The sequence below is a fragment of the Peromyscus leucopus genome, chromosome 15, assembly GCF_004664715.2.
Source record: "Peromyscus leucopus breed LL Stock chromosome 15, UCI_PerLeu_2.1, whole genome shotgun sequence".
NCBI lineage: Eukaryota > Metazoa > Chordata > Mammalia > Rodentia > Cricetidae > Peromyscus > Peromyscus leucopus.
Window position 1 is genome coordinate 18633288 of NC_051076.1, and position 13976 is coordinate 18647263.

The following is a 13976-nucleotide window of genomic DNA, read 5'->3' on the forward strand; positions in this document are numbered from 1 at the left end:
TGAGATTTGAGATTGACTGACCCTGCCCTGGTTTAGGAGATGTCCAGAGTATATAGCCTCACTCTTGTGGCACCAGGGCTCCTGGCCCTCTTCAGTTCAGAATCAGAAGATAGACCCTATTCAGTAATTGCTGAGTTCAGGGCCTGGTCTCCTGACTTAGGAATGGAGCTTTGTTGTGACTGATGGAGTGAAAATCCTGCTAGATAGAGTGCTCCCATTATGTCCCTAATCATCCCTCCCCACTTAAGACTGTGTCTTTGGCTGGTAGGACACAGGATTCTAAATGTTGCTTGGTGTTGGGGGGTTCTGCCTCTTTCTAGAAGCATACCTCCTGATGCTAACCCCATACCTGGGTCACTGGCTTGTGAGTGGTGATATCACTTTCAGCTTCTGGGCTCTAGCTGTTGAGCCAGACTTTTGCCTGAGCTCAGCGGCGAGGTGGTCCTTCTGCATGTGTTCTGGCACTGAGCCTGGAGCTGGTTCTCTGGCCTGGCACCTGACCTCACCTTTGCTGATCTCTTCTTCTCGGAGCTTTGGGTGGCACCTGCCTCACCCCGAGTCTGACCACGGTCCCATGATGATGGTGATGGTGATCATGGTGGTCATGATGGGGAGGATGGTAATGATGGCGGTGTTAGTGGTGATGGAGTGGGGGGTGGTGGTGGAGGTGACAGTTGTCTCTGTACCTGTACTGCCTCTCTCTTCCTTTTTTTTTCATAAACAGTTTCAAACATTATGAGAAAAGGGGAATAGCAGGGAGCCCACATGTCAGCCAACTTCAATATTTTCCAGCTCCTGCGACTCCTGTTCTCTCTGTTCTCTGTGCCGTGGCTGCTCATGCTCTTGTCTGTTGGAGCATTTCAAAGCAAATCTCAGATGCTATTTTAGTCACAAGGATACATGGCCTGCAGTCATTTTGAATTTATTTATTTTATGTTTTTTTTTTTCAAGACAGGGTTTTTCTGTGTGTAGCTCTGGCTGTCCTGGAACTTGCTCTGTAGACCAGGCTGGCCTTGAACTCACAGAGATCTGCTCACCCCTGCCTCCCTGGTCCTGGGACTAAAGGTGTGTGCCACCACCACCCCGCTAATTTATTTATTTTATTTTTAAAAGCATTTATTTATTTTAAATTTTGTATACATGGACGTTTTTTTCTGAACATATGGCTATGTATTACTTGAGTGCCTGGTGTTCACGGAGGCCAGAGGAAGGTGTTAGATCTCCTGGAACTGGAATTAAACATGGTTATGAACTGCCATGTGTGTGCTGGGAATTGAGTCGGCATCCTCCAGGAAGAGCAACCAGGGTTCTCAACTCCTAAGCCACCTCTCCAGCCCTCACTCTGAATTTATAATGAATGTCAGGTGTATATATACATCTCTCTCTGAGCCATTATCACACTTAACATAAATTTACTTAATTGTCTCCATATAATTATCTTCATGTGATTATCTTTTACCAGTTGGTTTTTCTAAATCAGGAACCAAAGTTTGCACATTCATTTGTTGAGATTTCTCGACTCCTTCTTTACTCTGTCATAGCCCCTCCCCTCTGTCAGGCCTGTCGTTTGTGACGGAGCTGGAGTGATTTGTTGAGGGCACACAGCATTCTGGACTGGGAAGCATTAGCCTCCTTTCACGATATTTGCTAGGCACTCCCGTTCAGGCCTAGGAGCTTCAGTAGCCTCGGGTGGGGGTGGTGTATCAGGTTTGTTGTGCTCCCCGCTCCTGGAGGGAGAGAATGTTTTATCACTGACATTGGTGCATACAGACAGACTTACAGTCCCTTTCATTGCAGGTTCAACCTTTCCTACAGAGCACCCCGGGTTTGGATGCATTCCAGGCCGGAATAGTTCAGAGTCCTTGCCCTTCTAACAGTCTGCTTGCTAGAGGCACAGACTGTCCGGCTTGCTCTCTTGTTCTATAAAGTGGGCTCAGGGCCTGCCAGCCTGGTGGTCTTGGTAGCCCAGCTCTGCCACGTGACTTTTCAGTCACACCCTTTCTTCTGATTTATTGTCCAGCTATCTTCTGTAGAGACGGATCTCCCCCCTTTTCTTTGTCTACTTTCAGAGGAACTGGTACTTAACTGAGCAGTCTTGAACGGTGGGCCGAGAGTTCTTCTTTTAGCACAACTTGGGCACACTGACTTCTTTTTGACTGTGCAGGATACACTCTCCTAAAGATGAGAGAAAAAAACCCCACGTTTCTATCTTGAATTCAAATTTAAGATCACAGGGTTTCTACTTCAGTTGGTTGGGTTTATACTTTTTCTTTTTGTCTGTGCTGAGATGTTTGGTTTTAATGACTTTGAGATAATTATTTGCCTATTTCACCATGTAACTGTAATGGTTTCACATTAGCGGTGAATGCGGCCCCTAATGATGTGGTTATTGAACATAGTGAGACCTCCACTCCACATATGTCCCGCATGACTCCATTGTCACCGTTCTCTACGGGAGAGTCATCGGGAGCAATAATCTCCTCCCTGTTATCATACACTGTTAGGCACATTTCTTTCCACTTATTCTCAGTGTCTCAGATTTGCATATTGCTTTGTGAATATTTTTTTAAAAAAATCTAAATTTGAAGTTAAAAAAATGATAAACCGGGGCTGGAGAGATGGCTCAGAGGTTAAGAGCAATGACTGCTCTTCCAGAGGTCCTGAGTTCAATTCCCAGCACCCACATGGTGGCTCACAACCATCTGTAATGAGATCCGGCGCCCTCTTCTGTGTACATAATAAATAAATAAATCTTTAAAAAAATGATAAACAAAGAGGCACTTTGAGTTGCCTAGTTCTTTGTTTTTAATGTGTATGAGGGTTTGTCTGCATGCATGGAGGCCAGAAGAGGACATTAAATCCCCTGGAACTAGAGTTATAGACAATTATGAGCTGCCACGTGGATGCTGGGAACTGGACCAGAGTCCTCTGCAAGAGCTGCAAGTCCTCTTAACTTTATCCTGAGCGATGCATCTCTCCAGCCCGAGCTGCCTAGTTCTTATCTCTCCCTCCTTCATCTATTCCTTCTCCCTATGTAGGTGACTTTTATGAGTGCTCGATGTCCACTCATTAATCTTTAGAACCACAGCAAATGTGTATATATTCATATTCTCCCCTCCTGCATCGTAATTAATGATGGCGCTCTTTGGTGGTGGTGGTGGTGGTGGTGTTCTTCCCTGTGAGACATGGAGTTCTTTTCTCCTCTTAGAACTGGGCCGGCTCTATGGTTGTTTTCACGATGATAGTGTAGCAAAAGTGATACCATCTTGTTTCTAGGCCCTTGGCCTCCTCTTTGGTTTCTCTTTCTCCTCTGGGATTCAGGTTTCAGCTGCCAAATGACAAACCTCAAGTTAGTCAGTGGACCTAGAAGGCCTGGTCCTTACCAGTCTCCCAAGGCACCCAGCACCTGAGGGACTCATCTCAGACATTCCAGTCTGTTACCTGATCACAGGGGTATGAAGGACTCCCGTGGGAATCAGAACTGTGCAGCTGACCCACACAATCACAGGATGAATGAACGCTTGTTGCTGTTTTAAACCACCGACTTTTGGGATGGTTTGTTCCGTAGTCCTATGAATGGAACCAGCATCTTACACAGGACACTCTATCAACACCTCCTCATCTTGCTCACTCGATACATCCTGAGGTACATGGATTTTTAAGTTCATGATGACCCAGGTTATACGTGGAGACCTGAGGAATAAAAACTAAAGCAGCTTGCCCAGGCTGTACAGCTAGAGCATAAGCCTGCTGGGGCTATTATAATGGAGTACCTCACACCTTGGCTGAAATGATGAGATTTCATTTCCTTGAAGCTAGAAGCCCAAGATCAGGGATATAGCCATGTTGAGTTCTTTGAGGCCTCTGCTTTGCTTGCACATGTCATCTTCTTGAATGACCACCCCCTTGTGCACAGATACCCATTGGAGTCTCTTTGTGGGGCCTAGTCTACTTGTAAGAATGCCAGTGTATTGGATTAGTGCTGTGAGATGTCTTTCTGTATGCTGTGAATATGTGTTGCTCCCATTGGCTAGTAAATAAAATTCTTTTGACCTATGGCAAGGCAGCTTAGAGGCAGGTGGGAAATCCAGGCAGAGAGACAGGAGGAAGGCAGAGAGAGATGCCAGCCTGCTGCCTAAGGAACAGCATGCCAGCAGACTAGTAAAAGCCACGGAACATGTGGCAAAACATAGATTAATAGAAATGGGTTAATTTAAAATATAAGAGCTGGCTAGCAAGAAGCTTTAGCCATAGGCCCTCCAGTTTGTAATTAATAAAAGCCTCTGTGTGTTTACTTGGGTCTCAGCAGCTGCAGGACCAGGTGGGACACAGGAAAACTTATGACTACAGATTAGGGCTCTTCCCCAGAAGCCATATTTTAACTTAATCATCTTGTTAAAATCTATGTTCCAGGGCTGGAGAGATGGTTCAGCGGTTAAGAACACTGGCTGTTCTTCCAGAAGACCTGGGTTCAATTCCCAGCACTCACGTGGTAGCTTACAATTGTTTGTAACTCTAGTTCCAGGAGATCTGACACCTTTATACCAATGCACATAAAATAAAGTTAAATAAATTATTTTTAAAAATGTGTCTTCCCTTAAGACAACGATGACGACAACAACAATAAAAAAAAAAAAACCAACCAAACAAACAAAAAATTCAAATACCAAATTCAGCCATATTCTGAAGTACTGGCAGTTGTAGATTTTACATACAAATTTTGGGGCTCATGTACATTTGTGACTATCTCCAGTTTGCATGACTGCGTGTAGGATGTGTGCCCACACATAAGGTCTGTTGGTGATGTTGGAGCATACGTTTTTAATCTTATAAACTGGGCTCCAAAGCAATAAGAATGAGATGGATAAGAATCCAAATAGTAAAACTCGATTCAGAAAGCATAAGAAGAGTGAGTGAGGTGGGGCCAGAGGTGGATGGCTCTCCAGGTAAGTGCTTGCTGCCAAGCCTGACGACGTGAGTTTGATCCCTGCAGCCCACCAGGTGGAAGGAGAGACCCGAGTCCTGTAATTTGTTCTCTGACCTCCATGCATGCACTATGACATGCACCTGGCCCCTAGACCAAAAAATTTAAATGAGCAGGGCATGGTGGCGCACAACTCTAATCCTAGTACTTGGGAGGCAGAGGCAGGCGGAATCTCTGTGAGTTCAAGGTCAGCCTGGTCTACAGAGCGAGTTCCAGGACAGCTATGGCTGTTAACACAGAGAAATCCCACCTTGAAAAACAAACAAAAAAACCAAAAAACAAAAAACACCAAAACAAGAAAAAGCGAGAGGGAGAGGGAGAGGGAGAGGGAGAGGGAGAGAGAGAGAGAGAGAGAACATAGCCCTTCCTTCCACTATATCACTTCAAGAGAATGATTTTTAGAGAACATCTCACTCACCTCTAGACTGTGATGGCCATTTTTGCTCTATAGGCTTCTACCTGTATTTTATTAAATTGGGAAAAGTTACAGGGCATTGACTAGGACATGGTGTTGGCCATACTACTAACATGGACTGTGTCCACAAAAAGCTATGAGTAATTTGTCTCTTCTAAAGCTTCAGTACTTGTCCATGCTCTCACTTTCTGAGCATATGTTTCCTTCATAATGAGAAGATAAGCCACACAGACTGTTGAGGGCTGGACTGGGTCCTCCTCCCCTCCCCTTCATTTTGACCTGATAAAGTCTGGTTAAGGAGGCCAACACTTGCTCCTGGACAGGAAATAGACTCACAGGAGGTGCAAGAAACTGATGGTGGAGTATGTTGGTGAGATGGGCATCCAGACAGGAAGCCAAGCCCATGACAGAAACTTCTATCAAAGGAACTAGTCCAGCTATCAGGCTTGAGACAGAATGGGACTTCATGTAGCCACAGACAAGTGCACAAGATGCCCTGCTTTGCTGGTGGCTTAGTGCAGTCCCTGCCGAGAAAGGGGAGAGTTCCACTTTATTGCCAAATGGTACTGCCGTCAACTGTCATAGTCAGCTTGTATCCCAACACTTGGAACTGTCTGGAGTTCTCATGTGCCTCAGCTAGTGAGTCCATGGGAGACAGATGGGTGAACAGAGAAACATGTATGACACAGGGAATTAGCTCATGTGGCTATGGAAACAGGAATTCTATGAAACGCAGCTGTCAAGCCAGACTTAGAAGAGTCTGAGCCCAAGGCCAAGACCAAAGGCAGGAGGTTGACGTCACAACTTGAAGACAGAGCAAGTTCTCTCTTACCCAGCCTTTGCATCCCACCTGGCTGTGACTGCAGTGGATGGGCCCAGTCTATTTGACACACCCAAAATAATGTTTAGCCGTGTAGGTGGGTGTCTGACTTAGTTAGGGCTTCTGTTGCCGTGAAGAGACTCTGTGACCATAGCAATTTTTATAAGGAAAACATTTCATTGGGACTGGCTTACAGTTTCAGAGGTTTAGTCCATTATCAGAATGGTGAGAAGCATGGTAGCATGCAGGCAGACCTGGTGCTGGAGAAGGAGCTGAGCATTCTACATCTTGATCTGAAGGCAACAGGAAGTGAACCTTCACACTGGGCATGGCTTGAGCATATATGAGACCTCAAAGCCCGCCTCCACAGTGATATACTTCCTCCAACAAGGCCACATCTCCTAATAGTGCACTCCCTATGGGCCAAGCCTTCAAACACATGAGTCTATGGGGTCATACCTATTCAAACCACCACAGCATCCCATGACCCAATCCAGTTGACACATAAAATTACCATCACAGTGGGGGAAAAGAAGGGTCAGAGAAAGAAAATCCCTAACTCTTTCTCCTGTATGTAACTAACTCTCTTATCTCATGAACCTTGGATCAGCTCTCAGAAATTCCTTGGGTCCAGTTTTTCAAAGAGGAGACCGGCTTGGCTTTGACAGTGGAAAGAGCCTTAGTTAGCTGCTCAGGAGGAAGCCAGAGTCCTAGCTGGTGATTAGGCAGCCTGCCTGGCTCAAGCCCCAACAGCCAGAAGATGAAAGGAAGGAGGCCAGCGGAGCTGTGTGTGAAGGTGCTGGGCGCAGGTGCCTTCCTGCTCTGAATGCCTCAGCTGGACACTGCTCTGAGGGTCCCCAGAGCCAGCGGCTAGAGGCCCCAGGGAGAGTGAAAGGGATAGACAGCAAAGCCTGCTAGATGGAGAATCTGTTCATAAGATACTCCACTGGCGCACGCCTTTAATCCCAGCACTCGGGAGGCAGAGCCAGGCGGATCGCTGTGAGTTCGAGGCCAGCCTGGGCTACCAAGTGAGCTCCAGGAAAGGCGCAAAACTACGCAGAGAAACCCTGTCTCGAAAAAAACCAAAAAAAAAAAAAAAAAAAAAAAAAGATACTCCACTGGCGATGGTAACGTTGTCAGATGATGGTAACATCACCTGTTCCTGAGTGGCACTGGGCAGCAGCCAAAGGCTCTCATACTGGGTCACTCACCTAGAAGCAAATCTAAAAAGGCGTTGGTTTTTTTTGCAGGGGAGGGGGTTATAAGCCTTTAATGTGTTTGTCCTTTCCCATGGTGTATCTGAATTTTATTTATGTCTCTTTCTATATATCCCCAGTCCCAGAAGTTCTATCAGGATGATTCCGATCCCTCCTTTACCCAGAAGCCTCAACTACTGATACCTTTGGTATGAGCTGTTTTTAAAAAGACTTATTTTATTTTGGGTGTATGAGTGTTTTGCCTGCCTGTACATTATGTGTACCATTTGTGTGTAGTTTCCTTAGAGGCCAGAATAGGGCATCAGAACTATCTGGTACTGGAATGACAGACCATTGTGAGCTGCCATGTGCGTGCTGGGAATCGAACCCGGGTCCTCTGGAAGAGCAGCCAGGCTCTCAAGCACTTGTAAACTTTCCTTCTAAGACATTCAGAATCACACATGCGGTGTGCAGACGTTTCTTGGATTTCTTGGGGGGGAAAAAAAGAATAAAAAGGAGGACATGACTGTTCCTAGGTATGGTAGAGGAGAGAGTTTATTGTAGATGGGGGGGACATAGAAAAGTGTAGAGAGAGACATAGACATCTGGGCGAGTCCAGCATGGACACGATCAGCAGACTGAGCAGGGCCATATGAGGGGAGGACAAAGATGGGGGAAGAGCCAGGAGGCCAGGAGGCCCAAAGGGTAAGAAGGACCACACGGCCCAACTGGCTGGATTATATAGGGAAGAGGGCCTGGAGGAAGAGCAGCCCAGGCCCTGGGCTGGAGAGTTCAGGGTAGAGGGTGGGGTATGCCAGCCGGGAGGACCCTTCACAGGTAGGGACTGAGGGACGCTGGGGGAACTTGGCTACCAGGTCTGCTCTGATACATTAATAGGCACCTTGGCCATTTGTCCTGGCTTTGAGTCCTAAGTTGTGAAGGGCTGGCGGGGGTGTGCAGGTGTGTAAACACGTGCAAAGATTTCAAGGAATTACAGCAAACAGGTGTGGGAAAATTGGAGCAGGATAAACTTACCCAGCTCTTCAAAAAAAGGATCTTATCATCTACCCTCTGATGTCAACTTACATGAAGAGGTTGTGAAAATTATTAATTTTTAAATACTTAAGCAAAAGGCAGCCCTCAGGAGGTGTCATTGATTGCTTATTAAAAATGAGCCCCCAGGGAGTTCGGTGCAAAACAACATATTTGAGTTTCGTTCTAGCATCTTCCTTCCTCAAAACTGATATCAAAATAGGGACTTTATGAAAAAGGAAAAGTACAAGTCTGTTTCACTGGCAGATGCAGATGCAAAAACATTTAAACATCAGCAAATAAAATACCAGAATGATTCTAAAACCATTTCATACACTTAAATTAGATTTATCTTGGGTATTTGGAAAGTCTAATACTGGAAAATTGTAAATGCACTCACCATATTAGGAGTCTAAAACAGAAAATCCACCTCATTATCTCAATAGATATAATGTATCTTTGATGAGTTTGAATAAAGTTACACTAACATAATTTTTAACATTAGGCACAAAGACAATTTCCTTGACAATAAAAACCAACCAACCAACCACCCCCCAAGAAAGACAAGTAACAGGGTAGCCCCCCCCATATAGGTAGCACCTCTCTCCAGGCAGACAGTGGCCAGCTGATCTAAGATTGGCCCAAAGTGGCTAGTTTCATGATCTACAAACCATGAGGCCAAATGATCATGAAACCCCATGGTGGGCTTTATAATAGTAAGGATAGGGTTACCTATCCTTAAATAAGGATAAGGATATAAGTACATAAGTAAATAAAGATAAGGATATAAGTATGTAAGGATAAGGATATAAGTCGATAAGGATAGGAAGTAGCTCCCTAGTACTTGGTTCTCAACCACTGTTCTAATTTGACCTCTTGTCTTACCTATTGCTGTGAAGAGACACCATGACCAAGTCAACTCTTTCAAAAGAAAGCATTTAACTGGGGCTGGCTTACAGTTTCAGAGAGTCAGTCCATTTTCATCATGACCGCAACATCGCAGCATGCAGGCGGGCACGGTCCTGGAGAAGTAGCTGAGAGCTACATCCTGGTCTGCAGGCGTGGGAAGGGGGGTCGTGCTGACAAGGACTTTTGAAACCTCAGAGTTTAATGGCACACTTCCTCCAACAAGGCGGTACCTTCTAATCCTTCTCAAACAGTCCACCAACTGGAGATTTAGCATGCAAATATATGAGCCTATGGGGGGCCATTCTCATTCAAATTACCACACTTCCCTTACAAAAGAGGCTCAGAGAGGCTGAGCAGGCACACAGCACATAGTGTTAGAGTTGGGGTTCAACCTAGGTCTTCTTCTGGTTGGGGAAGATGGGAAGTCAGCCAGTGTTGCACCCCGCTTTGAAGAGCCTGACTCCACAGAGGTGAAGGAGGGCGAGAGGGCCAACCAGGTTATCAGCTAGGACTTGGATTGGGGAGGAGGCAAGCAAGTGCTTCTTAGTCTGGCTCTCCCTAAGGAGGAGCTTTGGAGCATCCCTCAGTTTTCCTTCTGGATGCTTGTCATTCATCACAGCAGGAAGGGGCCTGATGGGCCCCCCACCCCCCACCCCTGGCTCTGTATCTCTAGTGTGGGGGGAGTTCTTATCATTTGGTTCCTATGATCTCAGTAGGCTATGATAATACCTTTACATCTGAGCATTTGCTTGACCCCATGTCCTGTTGTAAATCGGTGTCCACCTCACTCAGGGCTAGTATGATGCAGAGCTAGGGGTTGGTTCTGCAATCCATGGGATATTCCTGCTCTCCTAACGGACCTGAGAGGTCAACCAGGCAAGGTGGGACAGAAGTAAAATGTGTGCTTCGCCGGCGGTGGTGGCACACGCCTTTAATCCCAGCACTCGGGAGGCAGAGACAGGCGGATCTTTGTGAGTTCCAGGCCAGCCTGGGCTACCAAGTGAGTTCCAGGAAAGGCGCAAAACTACACAGAGAAACCCTGTCTCGAAAAACAAAAACAAAAACAAACAAACAAAAAAAAGCGTGCTTCATTGCAAGGGGATCTGGGTAGAGAGAAGTGTCTCATGGAGCCTTGCCAGTTCCAAGGTAATGAGAGCCCAAGGTGCTGAAAGCTCAAAGTGCTGGGACCCTGGGGTGCTGGGACTCCAAGGTTCTGGGACACTGAGATGCTGGGACTCCGAGGTGGTGAGATGTTTCTTGCCTTCTCTTCCATTCCTGACCTAAGCCCTCCGGTCCTAGGGATGACATTGCCTGTCTCTGTTATGAACAGGTCTCCAGCAGCCTTCTTGATTCTTGAGTTCCCAAAGGAAGCATTCGGGCAGGACACAGTAAGGGGTCAAACACCCAAGAGTTTAACTAGAGCAAGCAGGGAAGCAAGAACACACCCTTTAGACATAGAGCAGGCCAAACTGAGGCACGGGGTCTTATACTTCTGTTGTCGCCTCCCCCACGCCATCTCCAGAGTAGGCGTTTCCAAGAGAGGGCCATGCTTTGCTCAGAAGCCCGTAGTACCTAAACTTAAATCTAGGAAGATATATAAGATGCAAAAACAAATAGAGGGGTGTAAGTACCCCTAGAGCAGAATAGGGAAACTAGGAAAAATTGGATAACAGCATTCTGCGCATGCTCCGCCGAGCGTGAGGAAGTCTTGAAGTCGGTTTGATAGGACCGTGCCTTCCTGGCTGAGCCCTGCTGGATAAAAAAGCCCCGGGTTCTAAAGCTCGGCCTGCACACCAGCTTCAGGGCCATTCAGTGCCACCTAGCAGCCCCCTGGCCTGGTCCTCTGAGCCCCCTTCCTGGATAGCTTATCCTCTATCACCGTCGTCACACCCGTTACCTCCCCATCACTCCCTTATCAAGTCACAGGATAGCCTGGGCTTGAACAGTAGCTGTTCCTCAGCACTCAGTGCCCCGAAACCATAGATACTGAACTCCATGCATGTGGTGTGTGTTTTTCCCTATCCATACCTATGAAGAAGTTTAATGTATAAATGAGCCACAGTAAAATATTAACAATTAATAATAATCTAAAATACCTTGCCAGGTGGTGGTGGCGCACATCTTTAATCCAAGCACTCAGGAGGCAGAGCCAGGCAAATCTTTGTGAGTTCAAGGCCAACCTGGTCTATAGAGTGAGATCCAGGACAGGCACCAAAACTACACAGAGAAAGCCTGTCTCGAAAAACCAAACCAAACCAAACCAAACCAAACCAAACACCTATAGTAATATATTGTAATAAAAGATTGTAATTTGGGACCATTATTAAGTAAAATAGAAGTTTTTTGAACACAAGTACTGTGATACCATGGTACCTTGGTAACCAAGATGGCTACTGAGCGACTGTGGGTAGATAGCATCTACAGCTTGGATTCGCTAGACAAAGGAACGGTTTGTGTTGGGTAGATAGAGTAGGATGGGACCAGGTCTCATATGCTACTCAGGAAAGTATACAGTATAAAATTTAGGAACTGTGTATTTCTGTTTCATTTAATATTTTCAGACAGGAATAACCACTGGGAATTCAAATCAAGGCAGGCAAAGCCAGTGGTCGGGTCCACCAACACGATTTATGTATTTCCCTGACTTGTCTGTGTTCTTTTTTTTTTTTTTTTTTGGTTTTTCGAGACAGGGTTTCTCTGTGTAGCTTTGCGCCTTTCCTGGAGCTCACTTGGTAGCCCAGGCTGGCATCGAACTCACAGAGATCCGCCTGGCTCTGCCTTTGTCTGTGTTCTTGAGTCAGGGTCTCTTTGTATCCCTGGTGCCTGGCCAAGCACCTGGTGTCTTCCACTGTTCAACACTGTTGTTAAGGTATTACTACCAGGCCACAGTGGACCAATGGGGGATGTGGCCAACCAGGGGTGAGTGGCAGCTCAGAGCGATGCCTTATCATGTATTTGGGCGAACCTGTGGTACTCCAGCTCAGCCCTCAGGACCCGTGTGCTGCTCAGCTGCCACTGAAATAGAGTCCAGCAGCCACGGTCTGCATTTCAAACCCCAATCTGAGAGATGAAAGGCAAAATCGGAGGTCATTTGGTCCTTTGCAGTAAGGTTTCCATGGTGACCATGCCCAAGGCCTGGGTGGGGCAGCCTGGCTCTCAGGGCCAAGTCCAGTTTCCCCCTCACATCACATATGAGACACCCTCTCCATGTGCTCTCCCATTATCAGAGGAACAGGGCTGCACATCCCTTCCCACCCCCACCCTTTGTATCAGCCGAGCCATGCTTTTCTGTAGAGGGGAGAGGCTGGGTGAAGGGCAGAGGAGCCCAGTGTTTCAGGTCTGCCCCATCACACTGAGATGTTGACCCACTTTTGAAGTCCCCGGAGCTCTAGGGCAGGTGTTCCAGCCTCTTCGTTCTGAGAGAAGTCTCTGAGAGATACTTTTTTGGGTGTTTCTTCTCTGCCATACTCCTCTGGGCTAGGGCTCAGCTTTGTAGCTGAGAACAGGCTTTTCTCAGTCAACGTCCTCACCTGAATTGGGGCTCACCCAGCATGAGGACGTTGTTCTAAATGGTGTTTATTTGTTTCCCTACCTCACTTCTCCCCCAGTTAACCCCTCCTGTCCTGTCTCCATCCTGGCATTTTCTCCTCAGACCCTCTCCAGCTCTCTTGCCGGTACCCACCTGGCTTCAGATGAAGCTCAGACCACACTCTGTCCTCTTGCCTCTAGTCTCTTTAGAATGTCTCCTGGGAGTCTCTCCCCTTCCTCTTGGGTCTCCGGATGCTGTCAAAGGCTATCCTTGAATGAAGGCCCAGCCAGGACGAAAAGGTAGATGGTTCAGGCTAGTACATGGCATGGCTGTCCTTCATTATTGGAGCAGGCTCTCGGGGTGGCCACTGAACCCCTGACTTCCCTCTTCCGGGCTCTGAGGTCCGATGTGAAGCCCACAACTTTCTGTCAGCGACTCTCTGGAAGGCTGGGCAGAATGTGCCCAGTAACTCGGGGTCTTCACTCCTGCTCCAGGCCTCCTGTCTCGTGTCCGTGTGTCCGTATGTCCATGTCCCCCTCCATCCCCCCCCCCCACTGTGTAAGCTACCTTATTGAACTCTGAGAAAATGCCTCAGAGGCTTTCTGGAACATTCTTCCCTGCTATCCCATCCCAAATCACCAGGTGTTTTGTAGCAGAACATTTTATCAGGAGGACCTGACCCTAGGACCCCCCTGCTGTCACCACGCTCAGGGTGAGGGCACCCCCACTCCCATCCCCAGGGCATTAGTAGAGAACTCTGCTTTTCTTTCCACACTTTGGGCTCAGTCCAGACCAAACTCTTCTGGGATTTGCTGTTTGTTTTTACTCTTGACCAAAGTGGCTTCTTTCTGTTGCTTAATTTTCTCTTTTACATGCTAGTTGTCAAAACAATGAATTAGTTTGTTAGCATCCTCCGTAGATCCCAGTGAACGGCTTTTAGTCATCAGTCTCCTGAGTGTAACCCATTTGACCCATTTCTGTCTTTCGGTATCACCACTAAGCTCCCATTATCACACCCCTAGCTGGTGGGGGGCTCTTTGTCCCGTGGACCTGACTGACCCTAGTCACCTCTTGCTGCCTCCTCAGAGGCT